Below are 24012 nucleotides of genomic sequence, written 5' to 3' on the forward strand. Positions count from 1 at the left end.
CCCAGCTTATAGTCAAACTCTTTAGGAGCCTCCATGTTACCTTCTATATTGGTTGTACCATCTTACATTCCCAACAACAGTGAATGAGGGTTCCTATTTCTCCACAGCCTGTTTTCTAATTTTTTTAATGTTTTCTATCCTTACTGGGGAAAGGTGGAATCTCATAGTTGTCTTATTGTGCATTTCCTTGATGGTTAGGGATATTGAACATTTTCTTATGTGCGTGTTTAACATTTGAATTTATTCCTCAGAATTCCCCATTCAGTTCTCTGTCCCACTTTGTTGGTGGGTTGTTTGATTTTTTACTGTTTAGGTTTTTGAGGGTTTTTTTTTTTTTTTGTAAATGCTAGAAATTAGGCCTCTGTCAGTTGTATAGACAGCAAAAATTTTCTCCTATTCTGTGGGTTGTCCATTGCTCTGCTTATTGTATGTTTGTTGGTGACAAAATTTTCCAGCTTCATGAGATCACAGTGGTTGAGTGATTGTTTAAGTTCCTGAGCTCCTGGGGTTTTGTTTAGAAAGTCGTTTCCCACTCCTATATCATGAAATGTTCCTTATATTTTTTTTCTAGTGGTATGAGAGTTTCAGGTCTTATGTTGAGGTCTTTGATCCATGGTGGACTTGATTTTTGTGCATGTTGAGATGTATGGGTCTAGTTTTATTTTCCTGCATATGGTTATTTAGTTTGTTCAGTACCATTTGTTGAAGATGCTCTCTTTCCTCCAGTCTACATTGTCAGGGCCTTTGTTGACTACCAAGTATCTGTAGTTAGTTGACCTAAAGTCTAGATCTTCCATTCTGTTCCATTGGAATATAATTCTGTTTTTATACCAGTAAAACATTGCTTTTGTAACTATGGCTTTGTATTAAATGAGGCATGGTGATGCCTCCAGAGATGCATTTATCTATTTATTTATTTATTTTGCTGAGGATATGCTTGGATATCCTAGGCCTTCTGCCATTCCATCTGAATTTTGAGATCATTTTTTCTATATCTGTGAAGAAAAATGTTGGGATTTTTATTGGTATTGCATTAAATCGGTATATTGCTTTTGGTAAGATTGCCATTTTCACAATGTTAATTCTGCCTATACATGAGCATGGGAGGCCTTTCCATTTTCTCAAGTCCTCCTCAATTTATTTCTTTGATGGTTCTATGTTTTCATTTTATAAACCTTTCACATCCTTGGTTAGTGTTATTCCAAGGTATTTTTGTTGTTGTTGTTATTTAAAATGGGGGCTGGAGAGTTGACTTAGCAGTTAAGCACTTGCTTGTGATACCTAAGGATCCTGGTTTGAGGCTCCATTCTCCACAACCCACGTTAGCCAGATGCACAAGGGGGTGCATGTGTCTCGGGTTCATTTTTAGTGGCTGGAGTCCCTGGCATGCCCATTCTCTCTGTCTCTCTCTCTCTCTCTGTCTCTATATGCCTCTTTGTCTGTTGCTCTCAAATAAGTTAAAAATAAATAAATAAATTGGGATAAAGCTTCTAATTTCTTTCTCTGTATCATTGACCCAGGTTCAATTTCCCAGGACCCACATAAGCCAGTTTGCAGTGGCTGGAGGCCCAGGCATGCCCATTCTCTCTCTCCCTCTCTCTCAAATAAGATAAAATAAAGTAAAATATTATAAACACAACTAAATTCCACAAAGTCTTCAGTTTGACAGGGATTAACTCTCATCTCTCAGTTACTTCTCAATCAAAGAAACAGATTAATACACTGGAGCAGAAAATTAGATCCAGAAATTTGTTGTCTTCAAGAAACCCACTTTGCCCTGAAAGACAGCCACTACCTTGGGGTTAAAGGATGGAAAAAGATATTCCAAGCAAATTGAAATATCTTGCATAAATACTCTGTGTTGGTTTTGGCAGAATGTGTATAATGTTGTGTTGAATTTTAGACTTGCCCAATAAATTGCTCCATTCAGCCTAGTAGAATAGTTGCATAGCAGTCAAACTCAACACCTAAGGTCACTTATGCTATTATTCTGGAAGTAATATTAGACCCACATCTGGCAGCTTAAGCTCCTACCCTGAAGATCTATAAAGATGGATTTACAAGTCTAAGAATACTACTAATTAGAATACTACTAATTAGAAATTCCAAGCATCAAATCACCTCAAGATGCAAAATTCTGTACATTATAATAGAATAAACAGAATCCATCAAGACAATGCAATTCCACCAAAAAATTATAAATCCATCAGAAATGCTCTCCTCTGAGACTTATTTAGATGAAATGTTTGACAAACATTTAAAAAAAAGATTATATGCATGATTAAAGTAATCAAAGATGAAATCAAAAGACTCAAAGAAGAAAAAGAAAAAAAAAAAAAAACTCCTGAAGGACTCTCAAAAGAACACAGAAAACCAACTTAAGTAAGGAGATCAATAAAAGATATAAATAAGGAAACATAAATAATAAAACATTCTGATTAGAAATCCCAGAAATGAAAAACCGAATAAGTCAAATAAAAACCTCTGTAAAAATATCAGCAGTACAGTAGATCAAGAAAGGAGGATAGAATATCTTAACTAGAGGACCAAGTGGATCTAAGAGAGTCCAACAAAAAGAAAAACAAATAGGAAGGCATGGATGGGAATTTTAAGACATTCTGGACACTATGAAGATAACAAACATAAAGATTCAGGGTATAGTAGAAGAAGAATTTTGCTCCAAATGTAAAGTAGGTATTTTCAACCAAAATCATAAAAGAAAAATTTCCCCAAATAGGGAAAGTGATGCCAATACAGATACAGGAAGCCTTTAGAATGCCAAATAGATGAAATTAGGAAATAACCTCTCACCACTATGTTATAATTACAGTACAAAACACACAAACCAAAGAAGATATATTGAAAGCCATTAGAAAAATGTAGTCATATACAAACTTATAACTGTGGGCTGACTCCACAATGCACAACCCATATACCTCAACAAGGAGGGGCTAGTGGGGAGAGGGTAGGCCATGGATGAGCCTACTAATGGTACCAAACTGACTGTATTTGGCGAATACAGAACTAATTGATAATTTTTTTAAAAAAAATAATAAATAAAAAATAAAAATAAAAAATAAAAATAAAAATGAAAAAAAAAAAAGGTAGAAGAGCTTGGAATGATGATGTATTCCAAATTCTAAAAGATAACAACTGTCAACCAAGATTAGTTAATCCAGCAAAGATATCCATCCAAATTGATGGCGAAATAAGTACATACCATACAACAAACAAACAAACAAACAAAAAGCAGGCCAAAGGAATATATGATCACTAAACAAGTTCCACAGAAAATACTTAAAGGGGGGCTGGAGAAATGGCTTAGCAGTTAAGTGCTTGCCTGTGAAGCCTAAAGAACCTGGTTCAAAGCTAGATTCCCCAGGACCCACATTAGCCAGATGCACAAGGGGGTGCACACGTCTGGAGTTCATTCGCAGTGGCTGGAGGCCCTGGCGCACCCATTCTCTCTCTATCTATCTGCCTCTTTCTCTCTCTGTCTGTGGCTCTCAAATATTTTTTTTTTTAAAGAAAACACTTAAAGGGATCCTTCATGCTGAAGAAAAAGAAAAATACACACATAAGAAAACAGTAAAAAATACACCATGGTTAAATAATAGTTAATACAAGAGAGTAAGGGAAAACAGACAGAACTACAATACAAGAAGAATAAATGCACACCTTTCAATAATAACTCAATATCAATGACCTCAATGCCACAACCAAAAGACACAGGCTTGCAGATTGGATTAAAAAGTAGGATCCTTCTATTTGTTGCCTCAAGAAACTCACATTTTCATAAAATACAGACACTTTCTTAGGGTGAAAGGATGGAAAACAATGTTTTAAGCAAATGGGCCTAGGAAAAAAAGCAGGGGTTGGTATCCTAATATATTACAGGATAGACTTTAAACCAACAGTAGTGAAAAAAGATAAAGCAGTTCACTTTATACTGATTAAAGAAACATTCCAACAGGAGGAAATTACAACCCTAAATGCATATGCACCTAATATAGGGGCTCCCAACTTCATCAAAAAAAAAAAAAAATAAAGCCCACTATTAGACTTAAGGTCACAGATAACACCAGACACAATTGTAATATGTGACATCAATAACTCACATTCCTCAATTGACAGGTCATCCAGGCAAAAAATAAACATAAAGCATTCATATTAAATAAGCTCATACAACATGTGGACTTAACAGATATCTACAGAATGTCCATCTAAATGCCGCAGAAAACACATTCTTTTCAGCAGCACATGGAACATTCTATAAAATAGACCATGTGTTAGGACACAAAGAAAATCTTAGTAAATACAGAAAAATTGAAATAATTCCTTGCACTCTATCTGATCACAATGAGAGTAAACTATAAATCAACAGCAATAAGAGCTATAGAGCATAGACAACAACATGGAACCTAAAAGTACACTAATAAATGATGGATGGGTAAATGAAGAAATGAAGAAGGAAATAAAAACAGTCATAGAATCAACTGATAATGAGAACACAACATACAAAAACTTTGGGACACAATGAAGGCAGTTTTGAGAGGAAATTGCATAGCGTTAAGAAATTATAAAGGGGGCTGGACAGATGGCTTAGTGGTTAAGCACTTGCTTGTGAAACTTAAGGACACTGGTTCGAGGCTCAATTCCCCAGGACCCATGTTAGCCAGATACACAAGGGGGTGTGTGCATCTGGGGTTCGTTTGCAATGGCTGGAGACCCTGGCACGCCCATTCACTCTCTCTCTCTCTCTCTCTCTCTCTCTCTCTCTCTCTCTCTCTCTCTGACTCTCTCTCTCTGTCTGTCGCTCTCAAATAAATAAATAAATAAAATTGTTCTTAAAAAGAAATTATAAAGAGAAAAAAGGTAAAAACAGGGATTGGGCAAGATGGTTGCATTGGAGTCACACCAATCCAGCCTTGGGAGAGATTTAAGCAAATCCACAGCAAATTATACTCTTCATAGGAAAAATGAAGGTGTATAGAATTTTATCAGCCACAGAAGGGAAGCAGAGTTACTAAGATCTATCAGAAAGGAGGAAACCAGCTAGAATGCTGCTGAGTTGCTTGCAAACCCAAACCTGATCTGTGTGTAGCCTCACACCCTTCCAGGGCCCAGCTGCAGGAGCAAATACTAAAAAAGGAGATTTTTGAACCTCATCAGCCTCCTTGGAAACTCAAGAAATGTGAAAGGGAGACAACAGAGATTAGCTAAGGAGATGCTGAAGGGGACACAGGTAGGACCAGCTGAGCAATTCCAGTACAACTTCAACCTTCCTGCATTCATCCATCTCCCAAACAATAGCACCACAACCTTCTAGGGAACGCATTCATCCCCAGCATGAAGGTACCCAGCAGAGCTGATCAGAAAAACAGATTCACAGCACAACAGTAGGATATGGAGGAATAAAGGTGGGCACCCAGCATTGATGAGATTGGAAGCCACCCCAAAAGGTAACAAGGGTGAATGACAAAAAACTGGTACATAGGCCTGCATTAGAAGTGCTGATATCTTTTTACAGTCAGGAAAGATTATGGGTTACATATTATTGGTTGGCTTTACCATTCTCAATTACACTGTATTTGGGGGTTGACTATTGTTGCCTTTGATGCTCTCAGATACATAGGGCCGTTATCTTTTTCTTCTGTCATTATTGAGGGCAGGGTTTGATTCAGACCCAGGATTACCTGAAAACCATTTCAGAACAGTAATCTCAATCTTCAGCTGACAGGACTAAGGGTGTAGAGCAACATATAGCCTTAGGGATTTTGGCTTTATAAGTTTATCTGTTTGTTTCATTCACTGCATTTGCCTACCCTGTGCTGGTTTTTATTGAATGTGTATTTGCTCACTAGAATTTTAGAATTTTCCAGTAAATTGCTCCACCCAGCCACAAGAATATTTGAATAGCAGGCAAACTGAATAGGATTACTTCTGTGGTTGGATTGGAGTACAAGAGCTACACATGACACCTTAAACTCCTACTCTGAAGGTACATATGGTTGAATTTACAAGTCTAAAAGTACTGCAAATAATTAGAAAACCCAAACATCAAATCAACTCAAGATGCAAAAATCACTACATTATAATACAAAAAACTCAAGGAATCAAGACAACACAATCCCACCAAAAGTATAATTCCATCAGAAATGGCCCCCAATGAGAGAGACTATTTTACATGTAATGCCTGACAAAGATGTCAAAAAAATGACTTAATCTATATTCAAAGAAGTCAAAGAAGAAGAAAAAGGAAGAAGAAAATAACCTCCTGAAGGAATTACAAGAGAACACAGGAAAGTAGCTTAATGAAATAAGAAAGTCATTACAAGACATGCATAAGAAAATAGAAATACTGAAGAAAAATCAGGCTGAAATACTAGAACTGAAAACCACAGTCAAGAAAAACAAACAAACAAACAAACAAACAAACAAACAAAAAACCAAAACACTATGGAAAGTCTCACCAGTAGAATGGATGAAAGAGAGAACAGAATATTTAAACTAAAAGACATGGTGGCACATCTAATACAGACCAACAGAGACAAAGAGTAGGAGCAGTGAATAGGAAAGTATAAATGGGAATTTCAAGATATCTGGCATACTAGGCAAAGATCAAACATAACAATTCAGGGCATAGAAGGAGAAGAATTTCAACCCAAAGACATAGTAGGTGTTCTCAATAAAATTATAGAAGAAAAGTTTCCTCATATTGGAAAAGAAATGCCAATGCAGATACAGGAAGCTTTTAGAACACCAAACAGAGAAAACCTGAAAAGAACTTCTCCTTGCCATGTTACAAACTACTAGACAAACAAACCAAGGAAAATATATTGAAGCAGTTAGAGAAAAAAGAAGTCACTTATTAAGGCAAGCCTATCATGATAACAGCAGATTATTCACCACAAAGTTTAAGCCAGAAAGGCTTGGAATGATGTATTCTAAATTCTAAAAGATAACAAGTGTCAACCAAGATTACTTTATCCTGAAAATCTATCTATCCAAATTGAATGAGAAATAAGGACATTCCACAACAAAAAAAGGCTAAAAGAATTTATGACAACTAAGCCAATTCTACAGAAAATATTTGAAGGAATCCTTCATGCTGAAGAGAAAGCAATACACACATAAGGAAACAGAAAAAAATAAACCATACTCAAATAATAGATAAAAAAGAGAGAGAGTAAGAGGGCTGGAGAGATGGCTTAGCAGTTAAGTGCTTGCCTGTGAAGCCTAAGGACCCCTGTTCGAGGCTCGATTCCCCAGGACCCACGTTAGCGAGATGCACAAGGGGGAGCACGTGTCTGGAGTTCGTTTGCAGTGGCTGAAAGCCCTGGTGCGCCCATTCTCTCTCTGTCTCCCCTCCACCCCCATCTTTCTCTCTGTGTCTGTTGATCTCAAATAAATAAACAAAAAAAAAATTAAAAATGAGAGTAAGACAGCAGATACTCGAGCAGCCGAGTTGGTTCATCTCCCCAGAGTAAAGTAATTGGTACAATTCTCCACCCTTCAGTGATGTCCCTTCCGAATTCTATAAGGTCCGGAAACCGTGTCTTGAATGTATGACTCCAGGACCACTATATTTTCTCCAGAAGGTCACTTATTCCAGGTTGAATATGCCATGGAAGCTATTGGCCATGCAAGCACCTGTTTAGGAATTTTAGCCAACGTTGGGGTCTTACTTGCAGCAGAGAGGCGTAATATCCACAGACTCTTTGATGAAGTCTTTTTTTCTGAAAAAAATTAAAAAATTAATGAGGACATGGCTTGTAGTGTGGCAAGCATATCTTCTAATACTAATGTTCTGACTAATGAACTGAGGCTCATTGCTCAAAGGTAATTATTACAGTATCAGGAGCTAATTCCATGTGAGCAGTTGGTTACAGCACTGTGTGGTATCAAGTGGGCTTATACACAATTTGGAGGAAAGCATCCTTTTGGTGTTTCCTTGCTGTACATTGGCTGGGATAAGCACTATGGCTTTCAGCTGTATCAGAGTGACCCTAGTGGCAATTATGGGGGATGGAAAGCCACATGCATTGGAAATAATGGTGCTGCAGCTGTGTCAATGTTGAAACAAGACTACAAAGAAGGAGAAATGACCCTGAAGCTCAGCACTTACTTTAGCTATCGAAGTGCTAAATAAGACAATGGATGTTAGTAAACTGTCTGCCGAGAAAGTGGAAATCACCACACTAAGGAGAGAACAAGGAAAGACAGGGATCAAAGTCCTCAAACAAAAGGATGTGGAGCAGTTGACCAAAAATCACGAGGAAGAAGAAGCCAAAGCTGAGCATGAGAAGGAAAAGGATGTGTAGGAGCTGGACCAGGGCTCTGTGACTCACCTGGGCACTGCTTCAGTGTAAAAGCTCTCCTACCCCTGAGGAGGCCACCTCTCCGCCTTTAAACTTGTCTTTTGGGGAAATAGGACATGCATGCTGAATTGGGTCCTTGTCATTTCTGTCCAGTTCAGTACTTTATTGTAATGATAATGATTACTGTCTATGGACATCTTAATCTCACACATATACCATTTTTGTGTTTTTGGAATAAAACTTGGAAAGAATAAAAAAAAAAAGAGAGTAAAGGGAAAACAGGAAGCACTACAGAACAAGAATAGTGAGTCGGGCATGGTGGCACACGCCTTTAATCCCAGCACTCGGGAGGCAGAGGTGGGAGGATTGTGAGTTCGAGGCCACCCTGAGACTCCATAGTGAATTCCAGGTCAGCCTGGGCTACAGTGAGACCCTACCTAGAAAAACCAAAAAAAAAAAAAAAAAAGTGAGAATAAACACATACTTTTCAATAATAACTCTTAATATTAAAGGACTCAATGCCCAAGATAAAGACACAGGCTTGCAGACTGAATTAAAAAGTAGGACCTTGCTGTTTGTTGCCTCCAGGAAACTTATTTCTCAATAAAAGAAAGACACTGTCTTAGGGTATAAGGATGGAAAACAATATTTCAAGCAAATGGGCCTAGGAAAAAAGCAGGGGTTGCTATCCTAATATCTGACAGGATAGACTTCAAACCACCATTAGTGAGGAAAGATAAAGCAGGTCACTTTATACTGATTAAAGGAACACTCCAACAGGAGGACATTACAATCCTAAACATATATGTACCTAACATGGTGGCTCCCAATTTCATCAAACAAACACTATTAAACCTAAGGTCACAGATAACAACAAACATGCTCATCAGTTGACATGTCGCCCTGGCAAAAAGTAAACAGAGAGACATCTGGATTAAATGATGCCATGGTACAAATGGACCTAACAGATATCTCCAGAACATTCCATCAAAATGCTGCAGAATATACATTTTTCTCAGCAGCACATTGAACAGTCTCAAAAATATACCATATATTAAGACACAAGGCAAATCTTAGCATATGCAGGAAAATTGAAATAATCCCTTGTACGCTATCTGCAATGGGATTAAACTACAAATCAGAAACAAGTAGAGCTATAAAAATTCATGGATATTAAGCAGTACACTGTTGAATGATGAGTGGGCAATAGAAGAAATCAAAATGGAAATCAATAAATCCATATGATCACATGATGAGCATACAACATACCAAAATCTTCTGAACACACTGAAGGCAGTCCTTAGAGAGGGATTTATAGCTTTAAGTGCTTATATTAAGAAATTAGAAAGCTCACAACTAAACATTTTAATGTTTTACCTTAGGTTCTTGGAAAAAGAAGAACAAGGCCAATCAAAAATCAGTAGGCAGGAAGAAATGATAAATACTAGGGCAGAAATTAATGAAATAGAAACCAGAAAAATAATCCTAAGAATCAATGAAACAAAGAGTTGCTTCTTTGAACAGATAAACATGATTGAAAAAACCTTAACAAGTCTGACCAGAAGAAAGAGAGACGAGTCTAAAATTAATAAAATTATAGACTAAAAAGGCACCATTACAACAGGTGCCAAAGAAATTCATAAAATCATAAGGACATACTTTAAGAATATACATGCTTCTAAATTTAAAAGTCCAAAAGAAATGAATGATTTCCTTGATTCATATGAGCTACCAAAATTAAATCAAGATGAGATAAACCATTTAAATAGTCCTATAACAAGTATGGAGATCCAAGCACTTATAAAAAGTCTCCCACCTTAAAAAAAAAAAAATACAGGCCCAGATGGATTCACTGGTGAATTTTATCAGACATTCATGGAAGAACTAACAGCACTGCTTCTCAAACTTTTTCATAAAGTAGAAAAGGAAGAAACTCTACTGAACTCTTCCTATGAAGGCAGCACCACCTCAATAGCAGAACCAAATGATAGAACAAAAAATGATAATACAGACCAATCTCCCTCATGATCGTAGATGGAAAAATTCTCAACAAAATATTGGTGAACAGAATGCAAGTATATATCAGAAAGATTATTCACCCTGATCAAGTAGGTTTTATCCCAGAGATGCAAGAATTGTTCAACATATGCAAATCAATAAATGGAATACACTATATAAATGATCTGAAAGATAAAAATTACATTATAACTTCAATAGTTGCAGAAATGGCAGTTGACAAAATCCAGCATTCCTTCATGTTAAAAGTTCTACAAAAACTAGGAACAGAAGGAATATATCTCAACATAATAAAAGCTATTTATGACAAACCTACGACAACATAAAACTAAATGGGGGAAAAAAAAAAACTTGAGGCTTTTCCACAAAATTCAGGAACAAGAGAAGTGTGTCCACTGTCCCCACCTTCATTTCATATAGTACTGGATGGTTTAGCTTTAGTACTAAGGCAAGAGATACTCATAAAAGGAATACAAGTTGGAAAGGAAAAGACCAATTTAGCATTACTTGCAGATGATATGATTCTATACATAAAGGGTCCTAAACACTCTATCAGCAAACAAAATAAACATAGAGAAATCAGTAGCTTTCCTAAATAACAGCAACAAGCATGTGGAGGATAAAATCAGGAAATCTCTCCCATTTTACAATAGCCTCAAAAATAAATAAATAAATAAATAAAGTACCTTGGAATAAACCTAATCAAGTTAGTGAAGGACCTCTACAATGAGAACTTTAAAACACTCAAGTAAGAAATTGCAGAAGACAGAAGGAAATGGAAAGACAACCCATATTCTTGGATTTGAAGAATCAGTATTGTGAAAATGTCAATCTTACTAAAAGCAATCTACACATTTTATTTGTTGTTATTGTTTCATTTTTCAAGGTGGGGTCTCAGTGTAGCCAAGGCTGACCTGGAATTCACTGTGTAGTCTCAGGGTGGCCTCAAACTCAGGGTGATCCTCCTATCTCTGCTTCCTGAGTGCTTATATTAATGGTGTGCACCACCACTCCAGGCTTCAATCTATACATTTAATGCAACATTCATTAAAAATCCAGGGGTATTCTTCACAGAAATAGAAAAAAAAAAAAGGTCCCAAAATTCATTTGGAAGCACACAAAAAAAAAACCTCGAATAGCCAAAACAATTTTCAGCAACAAAAATAAGGCTGTTGGTATCACCATGCCCGATTTTAACTTATATTATAAAGTTATAGTAACAAAAAACACCATGGAACTGGTACAAAGGCAGACACACAGATCAATGGAACAGAATAGAGGACCCAGATGTTAATCCTGTCAGCTACAGCCATCTGATTTTTGCCATAAATGACAAAAATATCCATTGGAGAAAAGACAGCCTTTTCAAGAAGTAGAGCAGAGAAAACTTGGAGGATGAATGGAGTGCCTTGTCTTTCTCCATGCACAAAAATCAAGTCAAAGTGAATCAGGGGACTTAATATCAGAACTAAAATTCTAAAATTGCTAGAGGAAAAGGCAGGGAAACCCTTCAACATATTGGCATAGGCAATGACTTTCTGAATAAAACCCCATTGCTCAGGACATAAAACCATTAATCAACTGCTGGGATCTCATGAAATTACAAAGCTTTTATACAGCATAGGACACTATGAGCAGAACAAAAAGACAATCTACAGAATGGAAGAAAATCTTTGCCAGCTATATGTCTGAAAGAGGATTAATATTCAGAATATACAAAGAACTCAAAAAAAGAAACAATAAGAAACCAAACAACTCAATTAAAATGAGCTATGGAACAAAATAGAGTGTTCTCAAAGTCAGAAATTCAGATGGCATAAAAACATCTAAAAAGTGCTGTCCATCTTTAGCCATCAGGGAAATGCAAATTAAAACTAATTTGAGATTCCATCTCACTCTTGTCAGAATGGTTACCCTCAAGAAAACAAATAACAATAAATGTTGGTGAGGAAGCAGAAAAAGGGGAACTGTTATACACTGTTGGTGGGAGTGTTATCTGGTATCACCATTGTGGAAATCAATGTGGAGGTTTTTGAGACAGCTAAAAATAGATTTACCATGTGATCCAGCTATAGCACTTCTAAACATATATCCTAATGACTCTTCTCACAACCCTGTTTATTGCTGCTCTATTTATAATAGCTGGGAAATGGAACAAGCCTAGATGTCCATCCACAGATGAATGGATAATAAAGATGTGATACATTACACAATGGAGGTCTATTCAGTGGTAAAGAAAAATGAAATGATGAAATTTGCAGGTAAATGGATGGATCTGGAAATGATTATATTAAGTGTGTTAGCCCGGTCCCAAAAAGCCAAATGTTGCATGTTCTCTTTCATATGTGGATCATAGCTACACATATGTAGACTTGTGTGTGTGCTGGAACAAAAAATCAGTAGTAGATGTCAGTAAACTAGCAAAAGGCTGTAAGTGATGGAGGAGAGGGAAGGATTTAAGAGGTTTGTATTATATATATATATATATATATATATATATATATATATATATATATATATGTGTGTGTGTGTGTGTGTGTGTGTGTGTGTGTGTGTGTGTGTGTGTGTAGAAGAACAAGTGCAAGGAGTGTAATGGCCTAAGTGAGGCCATGGGAAGAGAGTTAGTTATAGAAAGGTGGGGGAGGGTTAATTAACATTCAAAACATTCTGAATGAAACATAGAGAAGCCTACTTTTTTGGATAATGGCATATCCAGAAGCCATAGATTATTACTAAAAAAATTCCAGTGCTAGAGGTGGGATACCTTACAGGAGTTGTTGGACAGAGGGGTTTCTGTTGCCTCCAAAACATTACAGTTTATTTCCAAGGCACTTGGTTTCCCACAAGTAACAGATGGTAAGAATCCATTGTTGAAGACTTCACATGACTGGATAGCAAGGTTACCAAGAAGACAAGTTGGGGTTTAGCTGAAAACATTCTCTCTGTAGACCAGCTAAATGAAATCTGGAAAAAGCTGCACTGCATGCAGCCCTATGGGATACAGAAGTCATCAGCAGGGAAAACAATGGGCACTGGAAGCCTCAAGTTTGGGGGAAACCAACTGCTTTCCTGTTGAACTGGAGGCTCACTCTATGGGAGGGAATACATGCCTGGTACTGAAAACCTAATCAAAAGCCTATGGCAGGGGAGGTCATCAGCCTCAGGGGTATAAAACCCACTCTTGTCTGGATAAATGCTCATATTAATCTCACCAAACTGTCATGATAGCACTACACTTAATGTTCATATTAGTATATTAATGCTACTCTCATTTTTGGTTAGAGAAGCTTCTCTTTTCAGATGGCAATGACCACTGGGATGACCCAAAAGGTAACATAGTGCTGAGAAGTAGCAGAAGAGTGTCCAGAATAGATTAATGGGTCTGAAAAGGCCTAAGTGAGGTCAGGGGGTATCTATATGTAGCAGGGTTAAAATAGAAACTTCTCTCTTTCCACACACAAGAATCAAGTTCAAATGGATCAAAGACCTTAATATCACACCAGAAACTCTGAAACTGCTAGATGTGTGGAATGGCCTAAGTGAGAGCAGGGGAAGAGACTAAGTTAAAGAAGGGTGGGGGAAAGGTTAATCAAAATTTATGATGTTATGAATGAGCCATAAGGAAACCTACTGTTTTTGGACAATGGCACACCCAGAAGCCATAGATTGTTACTAGAAAAATTTCAGTGCCAGGTATGGGATAACCTCCAGTGACTTGTTAGCTATGAAGCATCCATATGTCCCTAAACATTCCAGGCTTTGGCCTATGCTCTTGGTATTCCACCAGGAAGAGATGTTAAAGCTCTATTGCTGAAGACTCTACATGCTTGTGGTGCCAGGTTACTGAGAAATCAAGCTGGAGCTGAGCTGTAAATCACCTCCCTGTAGACCAACTAACAGAAAGCTGGAAAAAGCTGTGTTGCATGCATCCCTGTGGGAGATAAAAGTCATCAATTGGAATAAGCAACAGTGGACACTGCAAGACTTAAGTTTGCCCAACCAGGTCAAAGGAACTGATGGATGAAGCAGTGGTATGTCTGTTATGGGGGAAACCAGATTCTCACTAATTGAACTAAAGGCCTGCTCCATAGGAAGAAATACATGCCTGGTACTGAAAACCAGACAGGGGAGGTCATGAGCCCTAGGGATGTAATGCTTGCTGGTGTCAGGCTAAATTTATATATTATGCACACCAAACTGCCCATAAAACCTTTCTCTTAATGCTCATACTCATATATTAATGATACTGTCACTTTTGGGTAAGAGAAACTTCTCTTTTCAGTTGGCTTTGAGTTCTGGGATGACTCAAAGAGCACCATAGTGCTGTGAAGAAGTGAGAGAGGAGTGTTCAGCACTTATATATCTCTATCACACCCTCCATGGCCTGGGTCCACTGCAGAAGAGGTGGTAGAAAGAATTTAAGAGCCAAAGGAAGGGTACAGTTGCTTACAATGTAGTCATTAGGAAACAAAATGGCCTGGATATTCTTGACCTCACAATGCCTGGTACTACCTGCATAGGACCCTTATAACAAGAGAAAAAGATAAGGACATCAAAATAAAAGACAGATTAATTGAAAGGGGAAGGGTATTTGATGGAGAGTAGAGTTGTGAAGGGGGAAGAGGGAGAGGGGAGGATATTATCATGGTTTATTGTCTATACTTATGAAAGTTGTTGGTTTTTAACAAAAAGGCCAGCCATGAAGCCAAGATTTGGGACTAAGCTTAACCAACCACAATGCCAGGGACGAGATTTAAATTCCAGAAAAGGAACACCCTCCCAGGAGGGGCTCAGATAGTTTATTGAAAAATGGGTTTTGTTACTCATTTAGTTATGAGATAAGGAGAGGAGAGATCCTCCTCTGATCTCTAGTCACATGAAGTCTTGCCCTCTCCACCATTACCTGGAAAAATTAATCCTTCTTTGTCTGAGGAACCAGCAACAGTCTCCCTGAAGAAGGTACTGATGATTCTCAGTGCCCACCCATCTTTGCCTGTAGGCCTATAACAAGGTAGAAGGCTAGGCATGCCCCTAAATGTGAGCTAGAAAGCATGACTCAAGAGGAGGTGAGGTAAACTCCTAAAGAACTTCAGGAGCTTTGTAACTTGTACAGGCAGAAGCATGGTGAATATGTGTGGCAATGGATTTTTAAGGATTTAGGATGATGGTGGAAGGAAGATAAGATTAGATCAGGTTGAATTCATTGAAATGGGCCCACTGAGCAGAGATTTTAGATTTAACACTGCAGCATATGCAGTTGGAAGAGGTGCCAAGAGTTTATTTGACTGGTTGTCTGAAATATGGATCCAAAGATGGCCTACTGTTAATGAGCTTGAGATGCCTGATATCCCTTGGCTTAATATTGATGAAGGAATTAAAAGGCTCAGAGAACTTGGAATGCTGGAGTGGATTTGCCATGTAAACTCATCTTTACCCCAACAATGGGAGCATCCAGAAGATGTGCCTTTCACTAAGACTATAAGAAACAGATCTGTGAGGGGAGCGCCAGCATACTTAAAGTCCCCCATCAATGGTATTTTAAGTAAAGACGACATCACAGTGGGGACCACAGTTGCTGTATTAGGTGATGGATGCAATGAGTATAACTGGATCTCGGAGTAACAAGGGCCAAGTGGCAGTGCTGAATCGCCAAAGGCAAGGTGAGCAGGTTTACCATAATAGACAAAAAGAATGCTCATAACAGTGTGACTCATGTAGACCTTTGGTACTGGCTGATTTATCATGGTGTTTCCCAAAGTGAAATAGATTAAAAAGCCTACTAAGTTCCTGCTTGATCTGTATAACCAGAAAAGTTGTAGAGCAAAGGAGCAAAAAGCCACCTTGAATTACAGCAACAGAGGGCCTCTTTACCAGTTTCCAGACTTAAGCCAGTTTACAGATCCTGAGCCCCTTGATTGAAGGGGTAGTCAGGTTCCCTTGAGGAAGGACCCTCCCACAATTCTCAAAAGTTTCAATGTTAAGCTTAGTCCTATCCTTCCTCAGAGGGACCTGCAACCTTTTGCTAGGGTAACCGTACACTGGGGAAAAGAAAATAATCATACCTTTTGGGGCTTCTTAAACACTGGCTCTGAATTGACATTGATTTCAGGAGACCCCAAACAGCACTGTGGCCCTTCACTTAAAGTAGCTGCTTACAAAGGTCAGGTTATCAATTGAATTTTGGCAAATGTTATAATAACAGTGGGTCCACAGAACCCCAGAACTCACAGTGTGGTTATTTCCCAAGTCACAGAATGCATAGTTGGGATAGGTATACTTAGGAGTTGTCAGAACCCCCACACTGGTTCCCTGACTTGTGGAGTGAGGGCTATTATGGTTGGAAAGGCCAAATGGAAGCCACTGGAGCTCCATCCACCAGGGAAAATAGTGAAGCAAAAACTGTATCACATCCCTGGAGGGACTGCAGAAATTAATGCCACTATAAAGAACTTGAAGGATGCAGGGGTGTTGGTTCCCACCATGTCTCCTTTAACTCTCCTATTTAGCCTTTAAGAAGATCGATGGATCCTGGAGATTGACAGTGGATTATTGGAAACTTAATCAGGTGGTGATTCCAATTGAAGCTGTTATACCAGATGTGGTTTCTTTACTTGAGTGGATTAACACATCTCCTGGTACCTGATTTACAGCTATTGATCTTTTGAATGCTTTCTTCTCCATACCTGTCCATCAGGACCACCAGAAGCAATTGACTTTCAGCTGGTAAGGTCAGCAGTACACCTTTACTGTTTTACCTCAAGGTTATATTAACTCTCCAGCCCTGTGTCATAGCTTAGTTCATAGAGATCTTGATCACCTGTCCCATCCACAAGGTATCATATTGGTCCATTATGTCAATAACATTATCAAATAAGCAGGAGGTGGCAGCCACTCTGGAACTGCTGGTACAGCATATGCACATCAGGGGATGGGAAATAAATTCACCCAAACTTCAAGAACCTTAGTGAAATTTCTAGGAGTTCAGTGGATATGCAGAGATATTCCTTCTAAAGTGAAGGATAAGTTGTTGCATTTGGCCTCTCCTACCAGTAAGAAAGAAGCACGTCTAGTGGGCCTGTTTGGATTTTGGAGACAGCACATTCCTCACTGGGGTGTGTTACTCTGTTCAGTATACCCACTGACTTGGAAATCTACTAGTTTTCAGTGGGGCCCAGAACAAGAGAAAGCTCTCCCACCAGTCCAGGCCACTGTGCAGGCTGCTCTGCCACTTGGGCCATATGATCCAGCAGATCCAATGGTACTTGAGGTGTCAGTGGCAGACAGGGATGCTGTTTGGAGCATTTGACAGGCCCCCATAGGTGAATCACAGCAGAGGCTATTGGGATTCTGGAACAAGGCCCTGCCATCATCTGAAGACAATTATTCTCCCTTTAAGAGGCAGCTATTGGCCTGCTATTGGGCCTCAGTAGAAACTGAACACTTGATAATGGGCCATCAAGTTACTATGCAACCCGAGCTGCCCATTATGAGCTGACCTGCCAGGCCATAATATTGGACATTCACAGCAGCAGTCCATCATCAATTGGAAGTGGTATATCTGTGATTGGGCTCTAGCAGCCCCTGAGGGTACAAATAAGTTACCTTCCTGTGGTTGCTGCTCCTGTTACAATGCCTTATGCCCCCTAAGCATGCACCTATGGCATCATGGATTGTGCCCTATGATCAAATCACTGAAGAACAGAAGACTAGGGCACGGTTTACAGATGGTTCAGCATGTTATTCAGGCACCACCCAGAAGTGGACAGCTGCAGTATTACAGCCCTTTTCTGAGACATCTCTGAAAGACTGTGGTGAAGGGAAATCTTCACAATGGGCAAAACTACAAGCAGTATACATGGTTGTGCATTTTGCTTGTAAGGAAAAAATGGCCAGATGTGCAGGTATACACTGATTCATGGGCTGTGGCCAATGGTTTGGGACTTGGAAAGAGTACAATTAGAAAATTGGTGAGAAGGACATTTGGGGAAGGGGCATGTGGATAGAACTCTCTGAATGGGCAATGGATATAAAGATCCTTGTATCCCATGTTAATGATCATCAAAAGGTAAACTCATCAGAGAATGATTTTAATCATCAAGTCAATAAGATGTCCCATTCTGTGGATAGTAGTCAACCTCTTTCCTCAGTCACCCCTGTCATTGCCCAGAGGTCCCATGAACAAAGTGGCCATGGTGGCAGATGCAGGCATGCATGGGCCCAACAACATGGACTTCCACTAACTAAGGATGACCTGGCTATGGCTGCTGCTTAGTGCCAAATCTACCAGCAGAAGAGACCAACTCTGAGCCCCTAATATGGTAGTATTCCTTGTGGTGACCAGCCAGCAACTTGGTGGCAAGTTGACTACATTGGACCTCTTCCATCATGGAAAGGGCAGTGGTTTGTCCTTGCTGAAAAAGACACTTATTCTGGGTATGCATTTGCTTTTCCTGCATGGAAGGCTTCTGCCAAAACTACCATCCATAGGCTTACAAAATGCCTTATCGGCCATCATGGTATTCCACATAGCATTGCTTCTGACAAAGGAGCTTGCTTCACAGCAAGGAAGTATGGCAGTGGGCTCATGATGATGAAATCCACTGGTCTTACCATGTACCCCACCACTCTGAAGGGCTGGCTTGATAGAATGGTAGAATGGCCTTTTAAAGAAACAGATACTGAGCCAACTAGGTGGCAATAGCTTGGAGGGCTGGGGGAGTGTCCTCCAGCAGGCTGTATATGCTTTGAATCAATGTCCTATATATGGTGCTGTTTCTCCTATATCCCAGATTTATAGATCCAGGAATCAAGGGGTGGAAATGGGAATGGTCCCACCCCAAGTGACCCATTAGCCAAATTTTTGCTTCCTGTTCCCTCACCTTTATGCTCTGCTGGCCTAAAGGTCTTGGTTCCAGAGGGCGAGTGTTTTTTCCAGGAGACACAAAGAAAATTCCATTGAACTGGAAGCTAAGACTTCCCCCTGGCTACTTTGGGATTCTGATGCCATTGAGTGAACAGGCTGAGAAAAGAGTTACAGTCATACCAGGGGTGATTGATGCAGACTACCAGGGGGAAATTGGACTGCTTCTCCACAATGGAGGTAAGGAAGAGGATGTCTGGAGTGCAGGAGATTGTTTAGGGCATCTCTTGGTGTTACCATGCCCTGTTATCAAAGTCAATGGGCCACTGCAACAACCCAGTGAAGGAAGTGTGATAAATGGCCCATACCTTCAGGAATGAAGGTATCTGTCACTCCTCCAGGTAAAGAACCAAGACCTGCTGAGTTGCTTGCTGAAGGTGAAGGAAATACAGAATTGGTAGCAGAAGGCAGTTACAAATACCAACCAAAGTCATGTGGCCAGTTACAAAAACTTGGACTGCAATTACCATGAGTGTTTCTTCTTACCTTGTTACGAATGTTTGTATATATCTATACCAATATTAAGATACTGTTGTTCTTCCACTATTTCTGTGTTAGGTAATTAATACTGATTAAGATCATATTGCTAGTTAGACACTGTTAAATTTATATTTGACTTATTATATTACAGACTAAGAGTTCCTCACGGAACCTTGTTTGTATGGTGCGGGGGGGGGGGGGGGCGGAGGGGAGTATGTGCGTTTCTGGTTGTATGAGGAATAGTTATATCATGTTAGGCAGAGTTATGATCTCGTACTGTCTTTATTTGGAAATTAAGTATGATGTAAGGAGATATGGTTTGGTGTCAACTTGACAAGGGGTGGACTTGTGATGGTTAAGTTTGTGTCAACTTGATCTGATTAGGAATCCAAAGACATTCCTCATAAGTGGGTCTCTGAGGTTGCTTCTAGGAAGGATTAACTAAAGGAGGAATCCTTCCACCAGGGTGAGCCCTTCTCCCACAGTGGCAAGCCCCTCTTGGAGGGGAGGCTTTAACAAAAGAAGCTGTGGGACAAAGGTGTTCAACTACCCTCCCACCTGGCTGCTGGTTCTGCTTATTCTTTGCTGCTTTCCAGTGTGGACTGAAGACCAGCATGGACTGAAGAGAAGCATCTCTCCAGGACACCTCCAGGCCTTCAATGCCAGATTGGGACTACTGAGGCATCCAGCCTCGTGGACTGAGCAGCTACCAGGTTTCTTGACTCTCAGGCTTGTAATCTGTTGTTGTTGGACTGTTGTAAAATAATCCAATAAATTCCCTTTTAATACAATTCATTCTATCGGTTCTGTTCCTCTAGTGAACCCTGCCTAATACAGGGGTATTGTGGCAAGAGAGGTAGGGAAGGGGCAAAATACATAAAAGCAATGATGGCAAAGCCAGACGTGGTGGCACACACCTTTAATTCCAGCACTTGTGAGGCAGAGGAAGGAAAATTCCTGTGAGTCCAAGGCCAGCCTGACACTACATCATGAGATCCAGGTTATCCTGGGCTAGAGTGAGACCCTACCTCAAAAAGAAAAAAAAAAGTAATGATAGCATGAATCAGTACCATAGAATCCTTCTCTCTCTCTCTCCATCCCTCCCTCCCCCCTACTGTCTTTTTCAATTATTTATGTGGCTGGAGAGATGGCTTAGCATTAAGGCATTTGCTTGAAAATCCAAAGGATCTCAGTAAGAATGACTCCCCAGGACCCATGTAAGCCAGATGGACAAGGGGGCATTTGTGTCTGGAGTTTGTTTATAGTGGCTGGAGGCCCTGGAATGCCCATTCTCTTTCTATATCTCTCTGCCTCTTTCTGTCTCACTCTCTCAAATAAATAAATAAAATAAAAAATTTAAAAATTATTTATGTATTTATTTATCAAAACTTCTAAAGTGATAAATTACTTCAGCAAAGTGGCAGAATACAAAATCAATGCACAAAAATCAGTAGCTTTTTTATAAGCAAAGGACAAATATACAGAGAAAGAAATCAGTGAGGCTGACCCATTTTCAATAGCAACAAAAAATTAAATAATAATAATGGTACAGAATAAACACTCACCCTGCAAAAGATGGCATTGGGCAAAGGAAAGAAATATCCAACCAATACAAGATTTAATGGGGACAAACATCAAACTCTGTATCTCTAAGTCCAACAACACTAGTCAGTGACAAATCTCCAAGTCTGATAATTCTAACTAGTAACAAACCTCTGGAGTTTCAATTCTACCCCTCCAGCTAGGCTAATCACAATCCTGGAAAACTTCAGCAGGGCTGGCAGTTTTCCTTAGCAGCCATCTCATGGTCTCAACATCTGCACTGGGTCTCTACTACAATCACAGTTCATCCTCATGACCCCATGGGGTCTCCATGCAGGCAACAAGGAAACCTGTTTCACACTGCCTGTGGATATTTCCAAAACATAATACCATGTTACAAACTTAATGAACCTTACTTTCCTACATTTCTTATATACCACAATACTAGATAGGTTACCAATTTGTTAATCCATGGGGGAATCACACAGATTTTGAAGAACAGGACACTCCTTGAGCACTCAATTCCCTTCAAAAGAGTGTACATTCTTCTTGTTGTCCTAGTGCAGGTAAACTGGCCCAATCTCAAAGGTTGTAGTCTCTCAACTGCAGCAGAATGGGCAGCAGTTCACCCAAAGATTTTTTTTCCTGTGCCATATCACTCTGATCACATAAAGTCATTTCTGCACAAAGCAACCCTGCACAAATGACACAGGCATAACTGAAAGCTTCTCACACACACTGCTAGCTCAGTTCAAGCAAAGCTCTTTCTCACCTTCATAAACTAAACCACACAGTCCGTAGTTCTTACTGCATTCAGGTCTTTCAACTCTGACCAGAATAGTCCATTAAGCTGTACTTACAGCACTGCAAGGCATTTCTTAGGCCAAGGTTTCAAATCCTTCCACATTCTTCTTAAAAATTAGCTCCAAAAGGCCAAAGCTACACAGGTGTTTAGAAGCAACCCCACTCTGGGTACCCCTTTACTGTTTCAGTCAGGTATCTCTTTGCTGGTAGAAATCATCCAACGAAGTGAAGTTTGGGAAAAAAGAGGGTTTTCTTTCTTTTTTTTTTTTTCTTGCAGGCTCGAAAGGGAAACTCTATGATGGCAGGGGAAAAGAATGAAATGAGCAGAGGGTGAACATCACCCCCTGGTTAACACAAGGTCGACAATAGCAATAGGAGAGTGTGCCAAACTCTGGCATGAGGAACCTGGCTATAATAGCCATAGGATCACCCCCAACAATACCCTGCCTCCAAAAGGAGTTAATTCCCAAATCTTCATTAGCTTGGAACCTAGCATTCAGAACACCTAAGTTTATGGAGGACTTCTGGATCAAACTACCACATTCATACAATAAAGTTTCTAATTTTAGAAAATTAATCAAGGTATGACATGCACTGCAGTGTTTTGAATTCACCAGGTTCAAATTTCAAGATGCCCATTCCTATTTTGATCATATAGATATGCTTAATTTGCAAGTTAACAAATGTAAAACAGTTATCAACCAAGGAAGTGGAACAAGCTTGTGTTTAAGGTTGTGTCGCATCTGCCTCGACCAGCAAGGAAGACACAACCACCACCAGTTCTTACAGCAGTTTATTCAGGCAACTTCAAGCTTCATCTCCCCCAAGCCTCGGGTGGGGCTTCCTTATAAGCGCACTCACTCCGCCCAATCACCCCAGGCAACGCAACTTCTCCAGTCAACAACCTCTCCAGGCAAGCATCAGAATCCAATGAGCAGCGGTGAGGGCGAGCTCCTCCAAATATGGACTTGTTTGTCCCAAGCATAGAACTTTCCGTCAGGCGCCATCTTTAGGGCTTGGCCCGAGGGGCTCTCCACAAGGTTGTAATGTGGCTTTATTTACATAGGCATACTTCATTTAGATAGGCAGATATGATGAACTTTTGGTTATTCAAGTGCTCCAGATCCTCAGAGAAAAACAGGCACTCACTATAAATCACTGTTGTTAGTATAAGTTATCTCTTCAAGCTGGGATACATGGCCTGAAGCATAATCATATAAAACATGAGTTTTTTTTTTTTTTTTTTAACCACAATTGTGAAGGCAAAACTAGTCCTGAATACAGGTCTTTTTGGGAATGTGCAGTATATGAACAGTTCAGGTTGACCCAGTTAAAACTTTCCTGCATGGTACCCTAAACCACTGGCACCTGAAATAGGATCTCTTCTAACAAGTAATGATAGTTTTCTGGTAATACATTGAATACAAAATTTTTATATCCAATGAGCAATAAGTACAGTATAAATATGACTGACATTCAATGATCAACTTAAGGAAACAACCCATTCAGAAAACCATTGTATGTGTTTTCATTTTTTTGTGTTAATATGATAACAAATAGTTTCTGACTTTCTGTGGTTTAATTTGTAATTTTAGAATTTACCAAACCATATCCATATAACCATTTTTTTTAAATTTTACTTTAGCCATAGTATTCAACAATTTATTTAAAATATTTAACCCTTTATTATTGGCTAGATTATCTTAGATTGTGGGTAATTAATGTCATTATAGTGAGCATATTTAAAACAGGCAAGGCCAAGTTACACTATATTCTAGATGGGTTGAGTGAATTTCCTAGTTAGGATATTTTTACTTAGGATGTAATCCCATCATAAATTGAGGAACATCTGTAGGTTCTGCTCTTGTACCTTGTGATGGGGAGGATTATTATATATTGGATGGCAGCTAAATCCTCTTATTCCTCAGA

At 39.3% G+C, this 24012-nt stretch overlaps 1 pseudogene; it reads left to right on the top strand.

Moving 5' to 3' along the window:
- The first annotated feature begins 2627 nt into the window (after positions 1–2627).
- On the top strand, positions 2628–8324 carry LOC101613735 (annotated as a pseudogene).
- The last annotated feature ends 15688 nt before the right edge of the window (positions 8325–24012 follow it).

Source organism: Jaculus jaculus, chromosome 9 (assembly GCF_020740685.1).
Source record: "Jaculus jaculus isolate mJacJac1 chromosome 9, mJacJac1.mat.Y.cur, whole genome shotgun sequence".
NCBI lineage: Eukaryota > Metazoa > Chordata > Mammalia > Rodentia > Dipodidae > Jaculus > Jaculus jaculus.